General features: G+C 37.9%; 1 long non-coding RNA gene across 1 annotated transcript in view; it reads right to left on the bottom strand.

Annotated features, from left to right (window-relative positions):
* LOC116421778 overlaps window positions 1–7,776 on the bottom strand; it is a 72,446-nt gene extending 64,670 nt beyond the window's left edge. Inside the window, exons 1-2 of the long non-coding RNA XR_004232308.1 lie at window positions 7,552–7,776; window positions 2,114–2,206 (exon numbers count right to left, since the gene is read on the bottom strand). This is a non-coding gene — a long non-coding RNA (uncharacterized LOC116421778). The remainder of the gene's footprint in view (window positions 1–2,113; window positions 2,207–7,551) is intronic.
* Window positions 7,777–14,059: the final 6,283 nt, after the last annotated feature.

Here is a 14,059-nt window from a genome sequence, read left to right as displayed (position 1 = left end):
TATTGCTCTTACAAAATGCACACAAAATCTTCCTTGCTCACTTTGCACTTTTAGCCAGAATCTGCCTTGTCTCATTGACTTAACACCTTCCATTTGATCGATGATCTTTGAGTTGGCCCCAAAAATGAAGATTCAGCATTTGGCAAGAGCCTATAACCAGCCAAGTTTGGCAGAACACCATCCCTGACTTGGCAGGATAGAATAGTACTGTCCTGCAAAGCTAAGGTCAGACAACTACTTGTCCAAGAGCCTGACAATTTCCAAAGAGCCTCCTGGCACGTGCTCTTCCGGGGATCTATGACTTTCTCTGTGATGTCACTAGGAGGGCTCAGTTAGATTGCAGAACAGGATGAAGGGAGAACATCTTTATAATTGCATCCCTCAAAACTTACCTCTAAAGAGCATAAGCTTTAGTACTGGCCAAGTGGGAAATGCCTAAATGACTTAGCTAGGTGCTAATACCATCAAGGCAGCTAAGTGACACAGTAGACAGGATATTGAGCCTGGAGTCAGGAAGATCTGAGTTCAAATCCAGCCTCAGAATCTACTAATTTTATGACCTTGAGCAAGTCACTTAACCTCTATCTGCCTCAGTTTCTTTAACTGTAAAATGAGGATGATAATAATAACAAATACTTTCCAGGGTTGTTAAGAGAATAAGATGACATGTGCAATGTACTTAACATAGTACTTGAGACATAGTAGCTTACAAAAAAGTTTTTTCTTTCCTTTTTTTCTCCTTTCCCTCCTTCCTTTTTTCTTTCTTTCTTCCCTTCCTTTTCCCTTTCTCCCTTCCTTCTTCCCTCCCTCCCTTTCTTCTTTCCTTCTTCCCTCCCTCTCTTCCTTCCTTCTTCCAAAAAATGGCTATGAATGCCAATGAGGTTTCACTCATATTTAATCTATAGTTCCATATGGATGCATTGTGGTGACAGAAATTCACTTAACTAGTGGGGATTTGAAAATGTTCTCTTCTCAACTTGGAGTAATGCAGAGGACAATAGGTGCTGCCTATTGGGAGCTGCAAAAGATGATGTCAGGAGCTCTGGAGAGATGAAGAAACAATCTCATAACACCAGCAATTGGAAGCAGTGGTCATCTTCAGAGGAATGAAGAGAGGCAATATGACTATCCATGAATGACAGTCTTTCAGGAAGAGTTGAGGGTTAGTGGGAGTCCATGAATTTCAAGAAGAGATGTATTTGTTTTTTGTGACCTCTACATGAACCCTTTTCTTCTTTACATGGTTTTCTGAACCATGAGCTTAAAAGAGGAGTTGATGGCAATTGGTGATATTGGAGGGTATCATGATTATCTATATTGGGTTCCCTCTTTGCATCATCATGTAGCTCCAAATAGAACCATAAACAGAAACTCTGGTGACCATCTGCCCCTTTGTTGAATGTTTAATGCCAGAGCAGATAAAGAACTGGAAAAAAGATTTTGATCCCTTCAAAGAGATGGGAGACATTATCCTTACTTAGCTATAGGGAAGAAAGTGGCTATTAATTGCATTTGGATTTCCTATTAGCAAAAACAAGACATTATAAATCATAATCTCAGTTCAAGACAAGTTTACCCAAACAGGAGAGCAGATAGTAGACACCATATTCCATATACCCCCAGATGTAACATAGCTAACATCCCAAGCAGAAGAAGCCTTACAAAAAATTATATTCTGAGCCAACCTCCTCTTATCCTACCTCATATGCTCTCAAATTCTGCCTCTGCCACTTTCTACCTATGCGATTTTAATCAAAATCATTCTCCATTCTCTTGGAGCTCAGTTTTCTTTACTATAAAATGAGGAATTGGATTAGATGATCTTTCAGGCTCCTTCCAGCTCTGAATCTTTGATCCTAAGCAGTGAAACTTCGATGAGCCAGGCAAGTATTGCTCTCTTTTCTAAACGAAGATAGAAGAGTGACTGAAATAGGTAGTTTTCTTCTTACTACTGTCCTCTCCAGAGTATTCTCCAATTTTATTATCCCACAAATCCCAGAAGTAGAGCTCCAAATCACAGAGCCCGATAGTGAAAGTTGTAACAGGTGGCTTCTAATGAGACTGACTTGGGAGCTAATTCAATCTATAAGACAAGATATGACTGAGAGATTACCTTAGTAGTTTCTAATCAAGCCAATTACTGCAATGGAGGAGCCTCTCTGAATCTTCACAATAGCTTCCAGATGGAAGGGTGTGGTTGCTGTGGCTGCAAGACAAGATCCACAATGTTCAGCATTTAGATGGGAATGGGTTCTTCTGCACTCATTAATTTAGAAAGTGATCAAATTCAAGAGGAGTCTAAACCCCGAACCACCGAAATAGAAAATTTCATGGGGGTAGGAAACCAAGGGAAGAATTCCTTCTATTTAATTGTATGTCAGTAACTTAACATCTTAGAGAGGCATCTGAGTCACTAAAAGGCTAAATGATTGACCTAGGATCACACAACTAAGTCTGTTGTACTTGTCTGAAGTAGAGTTTGATTTCATCAGTATAGGATGCAAACTTAAAGTGATACTTAATGGTAGCTACATTTATAATGCTTCATTCATTTGTATAAACCAACAAGATACAGAGATACCAGCAAGTTTATTAAGCAAATCCTGCTGGTGCCTCTATTAGTCCCAGAGAAGGGAGCAATTATTGTTATTGCTTTTAATTTGATCTTCAGTTTCTTTGAGGCTCCACAACATGCTAGAAATCAGAAATGATGCTACTTACTGTTCTGCTCCCAGGGAGACGATGGGGATTGCATTTAACCCAATGTGTAATCTAGAGAAGGCAGATTTCTTTACAGAAACACTTTGGGAAGAAATGGATGATGCTGGGTCACACCTTTGACAGGTCAGCATGTGGATTCTTTCTGGGTATGTAATAAGTTCCTGGGGAGCAGGAGCTAACTGACCTATTCCTGGTACTTGAGAATTATGAAGTAATTATTATTGTAATTATGTTAGTAATTGAGAGCTGCATGGGGCACTTTTCTTAATCAGAGCAGGGAGCAGCTGGATGGACACTCTGGACTCTGAATTCAGTGCTTTGACCCTAGAGCAGCTTGACAATAGTTCAGAAAAGCTAGAGATATGTAATATTAGAGAGGGAAGAGACCTTAGAATATAGAACAAAGAATGTTAGAACTTGAAGGAATCTTAGAACATGTAATCTAGATTGTTGGAGCTGGAAGTAATCTTAGAACATGTAACGTAGAATGTAAGAACTTAAAGAAACCTTAGAATATATAACATAGAATGTTGGAGCTTGAAGGAACCTGAGAATGCATAATATCATCAGATATGATGCAAAAACATCAGAACTGGAAGGGATATCAGAACATGGGACATAGAAGGTCAGAGTCATGCCAATCATTTTCAGATATATTTATCCAGCCCTGCTCTCTCTTCTAACCTCCAACCTTGTCTCTCCAATTGACTACTGGACATCTCAAATTGGATGTCCCATAAATATCTTAAAAACCTCATTTCCAAAGCTAAACTCAGTGTCTTCCTTACCCCAGTCCAGTCCTGCTCTCTTTTCTTCCTAATTTGCCTATTACTATTCAGGGCACTACTATCCTTCCAGCCACCTGGGCTTACAACCTTGAGGAATCATTTTTGATTCCTCACTCTAATGCTTCATACTCAATCAGTTGTCAATTCTGTTAATTTTCCCTTTGTAGTTGTATAAGAATAGTTGAACATTTTGCTTTTCAGAGGCATAGAAAGGAGACATTTTGGAGGAAATCTGCCTCTAAATCAGACCAGTATTATACCAGATAACCCAGAATCTATTTGAATTGAAGTGGAAATTGGGTAGGATAGAAATATAATTTACAGATGAAAGATCAAAAGTTGTTCTAACTATACAATAAGAACATTTGGCTTTTCCATATACAGTTTTTCTTCCAGAGAAATCCTATTTGCCTAATTCTCAACACTCATTTTTGTAAGATTCTGAGTTCCAAATTTTTTTTTCTCTTTTCCTTTCTTAGCTCCCTCCTCCCCAAGATAGCAAGTAATCTGATACAGGTTCTGCATATATAATCATTTAATTGACTAATTCTCCAACTATTAGGGTGGTATGATTCCTTTAGGACCTATTAAAAAATGACCTAGAAGTTAGTCATATATTCACTAACTGATTCAGTGTTCTCTTAGATCAGTATTTTCCCCCTTGTGTACATTTTCTTTAAGAAACTGAAATATGTTTAAGTAACATGGATACAGACAAATAAAATTAAGGGAAATATTGAAGCTCAATTCTATTACTTCTGCAATTGATTGTTACAAAAGAGTTGTAGAGGCCATATTGCCCTACTAATCTGAATATTATTGAATACTTTTTCTTGATAGGAATACATAAAGAGTATAAGTTGAGTTACCAATGATATTCACATATATGTTCTTTCTGTCTTGTTCCTCAGTCTGGTTAAGTTCCAGCTCTGGTACTGGTGAATGATGGTATTTGGTTGTAGGAAAGTGACGCAGCTAATTTGACAATTTAATAATCACAGTAACAATAAATCTCCAGCTCTTACACTTCAATTTTTTTTTTTACTTTTGTAATGTTCATTATTTATGCTCACTTCCAGAGGTGTGCTAGAGCTAACTGAAATTGATTTAAGAGAGCCAATTGTTAAATTTTCAGTGTGAGAATTTATACGTCAAAAAATGGCAAATACCAGTTAGATTTTGATTTGTTATTTTGTTGATTGCCCAATTTTAATGTGATGGAAGAAATGTTAATAATGAAGATGAAATTTTAAAGTGTCATTTGTCCATTCCCTTCCCTAGAGAGCTGCTTGTTAAACATTTACCAATACACCTTTGCCCCTGTCTCTTCTCTGACATTGCTACCTCTCTGGTACAGATCCTCATCACCTCACATCTAAATGATCGTAAAAGCTTCTGATTAATCTCCCAGTCTCATGTCTCTCCCTGTTATAGTTCACCCATTCAAGTTTTATATTTGATCTTCCTAAAGTGAAAATCTGACATATCAGTCCCTTTTCAATAAACTATCGTGCCTCCTATTACCAATTATAAAAACCTTTGGTTTCTAAACCCCTTCATAACTTGCGCCCTTCCTATCTTTCCAGACTTCTCATACCTTACTCTCCTCCACATACTCTACCATCCAATGACATCAGCTTTCTGGTTGTTCCTCACATGACATTCCATCTTTTAACTCTTGACTCTTTCAAGTAGCTATCTCCCTTGCCTGAAATGCTTTCCCTCCTCATTCCCACTTCTTGGCTTCCCTGGCTTTCTTTAAGTTGTAGCTAAACTTCTACCTTCTGCAAGAAGCTTTTCCAAATCCACCTCTGTGATTATCTTCAAGTTATTTTGTCTACATTCTGTTTGTACATAATTGTTTGCGTGTTATCTCCCTCATTAGAGTGTGAGCTATTTGAGAGCAGGGTTTTGTGTGTGTGTGTGTGTTTACATATTCCTGGAACTTAGTACAAAATATGGCACATAGTGGGTGCGTCATAAATATGTGTTAAATTATTGACTTTGGAGCCAAATTTGATCATTATAATTTTCTAGCATTCAGTTTCAATTGTTCCCTTCCCCTTTTCTTCCCCTTTCTCCTTTCCCCTCCCCCTCTCCTTTTCTCTACTCTTCCCCTTTTCCCTCCTCCTCTCCCTCCCTTTTACTCTCCCCTTTCCCTTTTCCTCCCCCCTCCCTTCTCCTTCCCCTCTCACTTCCTTTTTCTCTTCTTCTTCTTCTTCCTTCCCCTTCTCCTCCTCCTTTCTCCTCTTCCTGCTCCTCCTCTTCTTCCTCCTCCTTTTTTTCTCCTCCTCTTCCTTTTCTACCACCACCTTCGCCTCTTCCTATTTTCCTTTATGATTGTATATGTTATTTTTTTCATCCTGCTATCTTCACTTTGCATACAATTAATATGGCTTTCATGCTGCTTTGTATTCATCAATTTCATTATTTCTTACAGCACACTAATATTTCATTACATTAATCTATCACTATTTGTTTAAGCCATTTTCCAGTTGATAGGTATCTAATCAAACTCCCCTCCTTTTTTTGGATAGAGAAGCTGAAGTTTGACAGAGCCAGATTTAAAATTAAGGCGTTCTAAAACCTAGTCAGATATCTTTTACAAAAAGTATACTGCCTCTATATCAGGCATTCTTACTATTTTATACATTTCCATTATCATATCTCTGTGATGAATTCATTTCCTCTGCCTCCTTTAACTCTCTTCCCCATTCTAAATATTTTAACTTCAACCCTCTGTATTAGATCTCATTTTGTTTCTTGTTCACATTTCTTTTCTCCCAGAAATCAGAGACATGGAATTTCTTAACTCCACTTTGTTTCCTGAGTCATTGTAATTTCTATCTCTCAACCTACAGAGATATTCCCTAACGTCCTTCTGTCAGAGCTAGAAGCTTTATTTGGACCAGTTCTTCCCTCCTTTGGAGTATGAAAATCCATAATTTGAGCATAGTCGTATTGTCTAGTAAACTCAAGGGAGAATATCTCCCCTAAGCACTACCTCTCCTTCATTGCCCTTCCGAGGCTTTCCCCCTTGCTTTTTTCTCTATTCCCTCTTATTTCTGTTCCCTGCAGAGAAAATGTGAATAATTTTTCTTCACTGTTTAATCTGATCATCCCTAGACTCACCACTTGCCTTTAAACTGTTCACTGATCAGTTAATTTCTTGGCCCTTTCCCTCCCCTCAGAGGGGCTTCTTTCTCCCACAAGTCATAGTGTAGTCACTGTAGTGTGATGAAAAACCAGGAAATGGGGTTTCCAAGCTTTGTAAACAGGATACATTACTTCAATCCTAGATGATGTCAACTTCCACATTTGTAAAAGAAAAGTATTAGTCTAGATTTGGAGTTCCTAACCTGGAGTCCAGGAACTTTTTTCAATATTTTCTCTAATATTTTGAAAATTATATTTCCATATAATTGGCTTTTTTTGTAATTCTATGTATTTTAGTTTATACATTTGAAAACATTTCTTGTTTTTTTTTTTTTTTGAATTTAATAACATTTTATTGACAGAACCCATGCTAGGGTAATTTTTTTACAACATTATCCCTTGCACTCACTTCTGTTCCGATTTTTCCCCTCCCTCCCTCCATCCCCTCCCCGAGATGGCAAGCAGCCCTATACATGTTAAATAGGTTACAGTATATCCTAGATACAATATATGTGTGCAGAACCGAACAGTTCTCTTGTTGCATAGGGAGAATTGGATTCAGAAGGTATAAATAACCCGAGAAGAAAAACAAAACTGCAAGCATTTTACATTCATTTCCCAGTGTTCTTTCTTTGGGTGTAGTTGCTTCTGTCCATCCTTGATCAATTGAAACGGAGTTAGATCTCTTTGTTGAAGAAATCCACTTCCATCAGAATATATCCTCATACAGTATCATTATTGAGGTATATAATGGTCTCCTGGTTCTGCTCATTTCACTCAGCATCAGTTCATGTAAGTGTCACCAATCCTCTCTCTATTCATCCTGCTGGTCATTTCTTACAGAACAGTAATATTCCATAACATTCATATACCACTATTTACTCACCCATTCTCCAGTTGATGGGCATCCATTCATTTTCCAGCTTCTAGCCACTACAGACAGGGCTGCCACAAACAGAAAACATTTTTCTAAGGAGTCTTTAAGTTCCACCCACTGAAAAGATCCATGATACAAAGAAAGGGTAAGACTCTTGGACTAAGTGATCTCTAAGGTCCCTTTCTGCTTGCTATTATGTACAAGCAGTCAATCAGTTCACAGTCCCCAAATACAGAAGCTCCTCCCTAGACTTGCCTATTTTCTCTTTGTTTCTTCCAGCAGCTTTATTTGCAGCAGGTGTGATTCATGGGCTGGGTGCCTCCCAACTCCCATTAGCATCAAGGAAAGTCACAATGAGAAACCCCACTATATCACACCCCAAATTTATTCATAAATCCCTGTGGGTGACATAAGGATGAAGATGAACGGTAGTGCTGAAAGTAAGCAAACCTGCCCTATTGTAATAACTATTTATATATATGAAAAGAGCCTCAAAGCTTCTAACAAGGCAAAAAAAAATCACATATTCCACAGAAAGGTCAGTCTTCAGATTTTATAACAAAAGGATGATGTGTGAATAGCAGGAATCAAGGAATATTAGAATACTGAACATGGACCATTAGAACCTGGGAGTATATAGAGAGCATGGGCTAAGTAAACCTAGAATAGAACAATGTCATGTCAGAGGCAGTTTTGATGTAATACAAAGACCACTAGATTTTAAATCCAAGGTCCTGAGGTCAAAGTCTGCCCTTTCCTATAAATGGGAGCTTGAATAAGTCATGGAAGCTTTAAATGAAAGCATTAAAATGAGGGGGATGGGCCAGAGAGCCCTAGGGTCCCTTCTAGTTCCAAAATCAATGATCCCTTTTCTATATTGATCTAGATCAGCCCTTCATTTTTTAGAGGTAGAAAATGAAGCTCACAGACATTCAGTAACTTGCAATGCTTTCTGGTGATGTGATCATTACTAGTTAAGCAGCAGAGGTGGCCTGGAGTCCAAGCCAGGAGTCCCTGACTCCCAATCCTGGCTTTTCCCCATTGCATCACACTGTGGCTGGCCTTGATTGGAAGATGACATAATGTCTTGTGCTGTGCTGCGTGTGTGTGTGTGTGTGTGTGTGTGTGTGTGTGTGTGTTAACTCCCCAAATAAATCATAATCCTCCCAAGAGTAAAGATTGTCTTGTACTTCACTGTCTCAGCAGTTAAATGATTCCATGGATAAAGCCATGAGCTTGGAGTTAGGAAGATCTGAATGCAAATCCAGCCTCAGACACTTATTATGTATGTAATTTTGCCAAGTCACTTAACATCTGTTTGCCTCAGTTTCCACAGTGGAAAAATGGGATAATAAAAGCACTGTTGTGGGGTTGAAATGAGATGTTTATAAAGCATTTAGCCCAATTCCTGACACACAGTGAGGGGCACTCAAATACTGGCACATCAACAAAGGGCTGGACAATCATAGGCTCAATAAACAAGTCATGAATGATTGATTGATTGACAAGCACAAGCACAAAAATTCAACAACTGATCGATGCCTCATGGTACAGTTTGCCAGACCATTACAAGAAAACCCATCACTCTGTTGTCTCCTGATTTGTTTAACTGCATCTTGCCATGGACCCTGCTAGTTTCCTGGGAGATGAGGTCCACCACGCCTTCTCTAGGGGTGTTCATTATTTTATGAAATGCATATGTGATACATAGCAAAGACATTTCCTTAAACTAACATAACATGCAAATAGAAATTTTATGTAAAATCACATTCAGTCAGTCTCAAAGTAGAAACAGATGTCTGAAAAATATAAATGCTGGGCTTATTAAATATTTTATCATCAAATATTTCATACATTTCAAAAATGTCATCTGTGAAAACACAGAAATACTGCCTCAGGAGAACCAAAATATTTAATCACTTTCAAGAAATTCTTAAAAATAAGTCTTCACCTCAGAACTATTCCAGGCAGAGAACAAATTTCCAGGTGCTGCAAAGCTATATTTATTATATTTTCATCAAAATCAGTAACCTAGTTGAAGGAGATACAGTAATCAGTAAGGTCATTATTAGGAAAGATAATGACTTCTGAATGAATTCTCTCATTAATCTCATTATGAAATGGTAATCGTACCTGACTAATCATGCCGTAGGGGAGAGCAGTGTTGAATCAGAGAAAATTTTAGGCTGTAATCACAGAGCAGTTCTCTCCATTTCTTCCTTAATACTGCACTCACTGGGCAGGAAATGCTTGAATTTGTGGGGAGCAGGTCACCTTGGGATCAAGACTTAGTCAAGATGAGCTGATGGCATGAAATGGCAGCAACATGAGATGGGAGAAAACTGGCCTGGGTTCTAGTCCTCATTTGCCAATGATTTGCAGTGTGACCTTGGGCAAGTCAATTCCCCAAAACTGAAGTCTCAAATTTCTAATCTGTAAGACAGAGGAAGTTAGATGATCTAGGACATCCCTTCTAGATTGAATAGTTAATGGTCTATGTTCTAAGACTTTTATCCCACTCATACATTCTAGGCTTTGTGTTTTAAAGTTTATTAGAGATATTACTAGTCTATCAGAGTTGTTGTGAAGATTAAATGACAGAATATTTGTAAATTATTTAACATATTGACTGGCACATAATAATTTAATAAACGCTTCCTTTTTTCCTTCCTTCCTTCCTTCCTTCCTTCCTTCCTTCCTTCCTTCCTTCTCTCCTTTCCTCCTTCCTTCCTTCTTTCTTTCCTCCTTCCTTCTTCCTCTTTTCTCTTCCTTCTTTCCTTCCTTCCATCCTTTAGCTCCTACATTCTACAATTTATTGTCATGTGACATTAGCTTTCTTTTTTACACACAAATGGTTTATCTTAAAGCATTTCACTTTTTTTGGGGGGGAGGAGGGGATTATAGCCGCAATAGGATTATGTAGTAGGGTCAAACTTTGTGTTTTTTTTTTCTAATAGACTATGCAAACCTCCTCACAAGGAGGATATTAGTTGTTATCCTAATCTCAGCCCCTCACTCTATACTGTAACCAGGAAGAACAAAGAAAACACCTTCCTCAAACATTTTTAACACAATTCCAAAGTCATCTCTTGTAATTGAAGGGTCAATGGGCTGCTCTCTTGCCTGACCTCTGACCTGCCTTAGCTAATTGGACAGTCATGGATCTAGAGTTGCAAGGGACTTCATAAGCTACACATGAAGAAATGGAAGTCCAGGAAGATTAAATGCTTTACTCAAGATTACATGAGTAGCTAATAGCAGAGTAGGGATTTGAACCAGGTTCTCTATCTCCAGTGCCATAGTTCTTTCCATTTATATCATGCAGAAGCAAAAGGCAAAATCCTTTGGCTCTCAACCCACTGCTCCTGTCTTCCTTCTGAGATCACCTCCTGTTCACAACCCATCCACTTGGTATGTACATAATTGCTTGTGAGTTATCTCCTCTAACAGAATGTGAGCATCTGGAGGTGTGAAACCATGCTTTGACTTTTCTTTGTAAACCCAGCACTTAGCATGGTGCCTAGCATATCCAAGGTGTCTAATAAATGTTTATTGATATATTAACATTATATTTATCATTTATGTTCCTATTTATATATGTTCTTTTATGTTTGCATATATATGTATGTATGTTCCTATATATGTTTATTTATATTCCTATGTGTTCCTACTTATCCTTGTGTTGCTTTTCCCATTAGTATGTAAGTTCCTTGAAGTCAGGAATGGGTTTTTGCTTTTCTTGATATCACTGGCATTTACCACAAAGTCTGACACATTATAAGGGCTTAATAGAGAAAGACACTTCAGAGATGGAGTTTCCTGAAGCCAAGGGACCTGAGAGGATAGCACCTATTTCAAGTCACATAGCTGAAGGGCAGCAGGGTGGATGGCAAGCTTGGTAGTTAACCACAGCTTTCTCCAACCTCACCCTTTGAAAAAAGCAAATGTTCCTACAAGCCAAAGCTTGATTTCTCTATAAGGTTTTCCCTTTTTGGAAAACACTGCATATTCTTCTAAAATTACCATACCTAGTCAACCACCCCTTTGCTTATTCTAAAAACTTGCTTACATTGAGGTTTCAAATTTTCATGAAATGGGTTTTCATATCTCATATCCTACCCCTCGAAATACATACACACACACACACACACACACACACACACACAATGAACAGACTGCTGAATGGTTCTTCAGGCATCAATTTTTCATATCTTTAAAGGTTTTTTTTTTCCACTTGACCAGTGTTCAGCTCATAAATAAAACATTTTCTTAAAGTTTCTATTCCATTTCCTTCTTCAAGTTTTCTTGAAGAAGGTCTATTCTGGTAAAAGACAGGAGGGTTGACTAGGTTAACAAGCATCTGAATTGCTTGTGTAATCATATCTACATAGAAGAAAAGAAAAAGAGAGTTGGAGGTTGTTTTTCTTTTGTCTGTGGCCAAAAGAACTTTAGAGACAGTCTCTTGAATTAAGAATAAACATAAATGTATTTAACATCTACTGGTCATCCTGCCATTTGGGGGAGGGGGTGGAGGGTAAGAGGTGAAAAATTGGAACAAGAGGTTTGGCAATTGTTAATGCTGTAAAGTCACCCATGCATATATCCTGTAAATAAAAGGCTATTAAAAAAAAAGAATAAACATAAGCCTAACCCTTAACATAACAGAGTCCATGAGATTTTTCTTCTTTTTTTAAAAGAAGAATTGAATTCAATGGAAATAGAATTGTGGATCTATTAATCAATTAGTTATTTACTGAAAGTCTACTATGTATCAGGAACAATGCTAGATACTGGGAACAAAAAGACAAAAATGAAACAATCACAGAACCATAAGATCACACAGATTTAGAGCTAGAGGGAATCTCACAGATGATCACAACATTCTTGTCTTGTAGATAAAGAACCTAAAACCTAGAAAAATTTAGTGCCTTATTTAAAGCCAGCCAGGTGATTCTTATCAAGATTTAAGTCTAGATTCTTTGACTCTAGAGCCTATGAGCTACTGGGGAAGTAGCACATCATTAAATCTGAGAAATAAAAAAAAGATTCTCAGCCTCCACATCTATGTGGTAGTAGCAGTAGCAGTAGCAGTAGTAGTAGTAGTAGTAGTAGTAGTAGTAGTAGTAGTAGTAGTAGTAGTAGTAGTAGTAGTGTAAGAGAAGGAGGAGGAAGAGGAGGAGGAGGAGAAGAAAGAGGAGTGGTGGTGGTGGCAGTACCTTTTTAATTTAAAACTTTAAGTCTACATGGAAAAATATAGTAATACTAATTTTCTTACCTGTAAAATAGGAAGAGTAATATTTATATTGCTTCATAAAAAAGAAACCACTTTGTAAATCTTAAAGTGCTATGGAAATAATATTACTCTTATCCTTCATATATGAAGTTGACGCCCAGGAGGATCCAGATCCTGATTTATATTTTCAGAGAGGAGAATCATCCTTGAGTCATAGACAGCATTCTGCTTTCCCTTCCCCCATCTGTCTCACCACAACCAATGGGGCAGATGCTTGTGAGATAACAGTTCCATGTTAGCAGCAATCCAGGATTGGACAACTATACAATCTTACCTGATTATGATATCTGAGAGGCACTCCAATTCCCTTATTTAAAAATTTGCCAGTTTTGTTTGCAGTTAGCAGAATCCCATCTCAGTTCTTTCTCAATTCATTGGTAGCTGTGGGAATGTGGTAGCTGTATTCTGAGATCATTAGATAGGACAAATCTTAGACAGCATTTATCCTGACATCAGGTTCACCTGGGTGTCCAAAACTTGGGTCACAAAAGATACAGACATTTTCATCAGTTGAAGGGGCCTATAATTCTCCAGAGGATACCACTAACTGAAACTTACAGTGATGAGAGACCTGAAAAGATGCTAGAGAAAATCAAAGAAATTTTCATTATAATACATCTCATTGGCCCCAAATATCTCATTGAATCTGGGGACAATTTTCAAGGAAAACAGTGTGCTTTGCTTATTTTCCTAAAAGAATTAGAGGTCCCCCAAAATATCTAATTTGGGGAGGTTAGATAGGAAGGAGGTAAGGTTTAAAACCACTGGAAGAAACAAAAGGTGAGTTTCTGGGTGAAAACATGAGAGACAGATGATGCTAGAGGAGTTACTTTCTTTTAAAGACACACTTGTACAACTTGACTCTGGGATTCCATGTCTGTTTATAATTGAGCTTTCCTTTTCTCGTGGGAAGAGTCATGGAGGCTTAGAAACTATGCCTCTGAGAGATTTCATATGCGATAAAGTTCTGTTATCACCACTCCACCAAATGCAATTCATTTCTGAGAATTTAGGGATCTAGAACACGATCAGTATCATTGGCTGGATGAACAAGTTGAAAGTATTTGCCTTTCCTCATTATCTTAATTTCCACTCTCCCCCTCACCCAAGGGACCAAGCTAACCTCTTCAAAAATCCACATTTTGAAGATATCTATAAATATTCAGGGATCTCTAGCCCCAAATTGCTCTGCTATCTAGACCTAACCAGCCCCTCCACTAATAT

This window comes from Sarcophilus harrisii, chromosome 2 (genome assembly GCF_902635505.1).
Source record: "Sarcophilus harrisii chromosome 2, mSarHar1.11, whole genome shotgun sequence".
Classification (NCBI taxonomy): Eukaryota; Metazoa; Chordata; class Mammalia; order Dasyuromorphia; family Dasyuridae; genus Sarcophilus; species Sarcophilus harrisii.
Note: the sequence above shows the minus strand (reverse complement) of the source record. Positions and strands in the feature narration are given on the sequence as shown.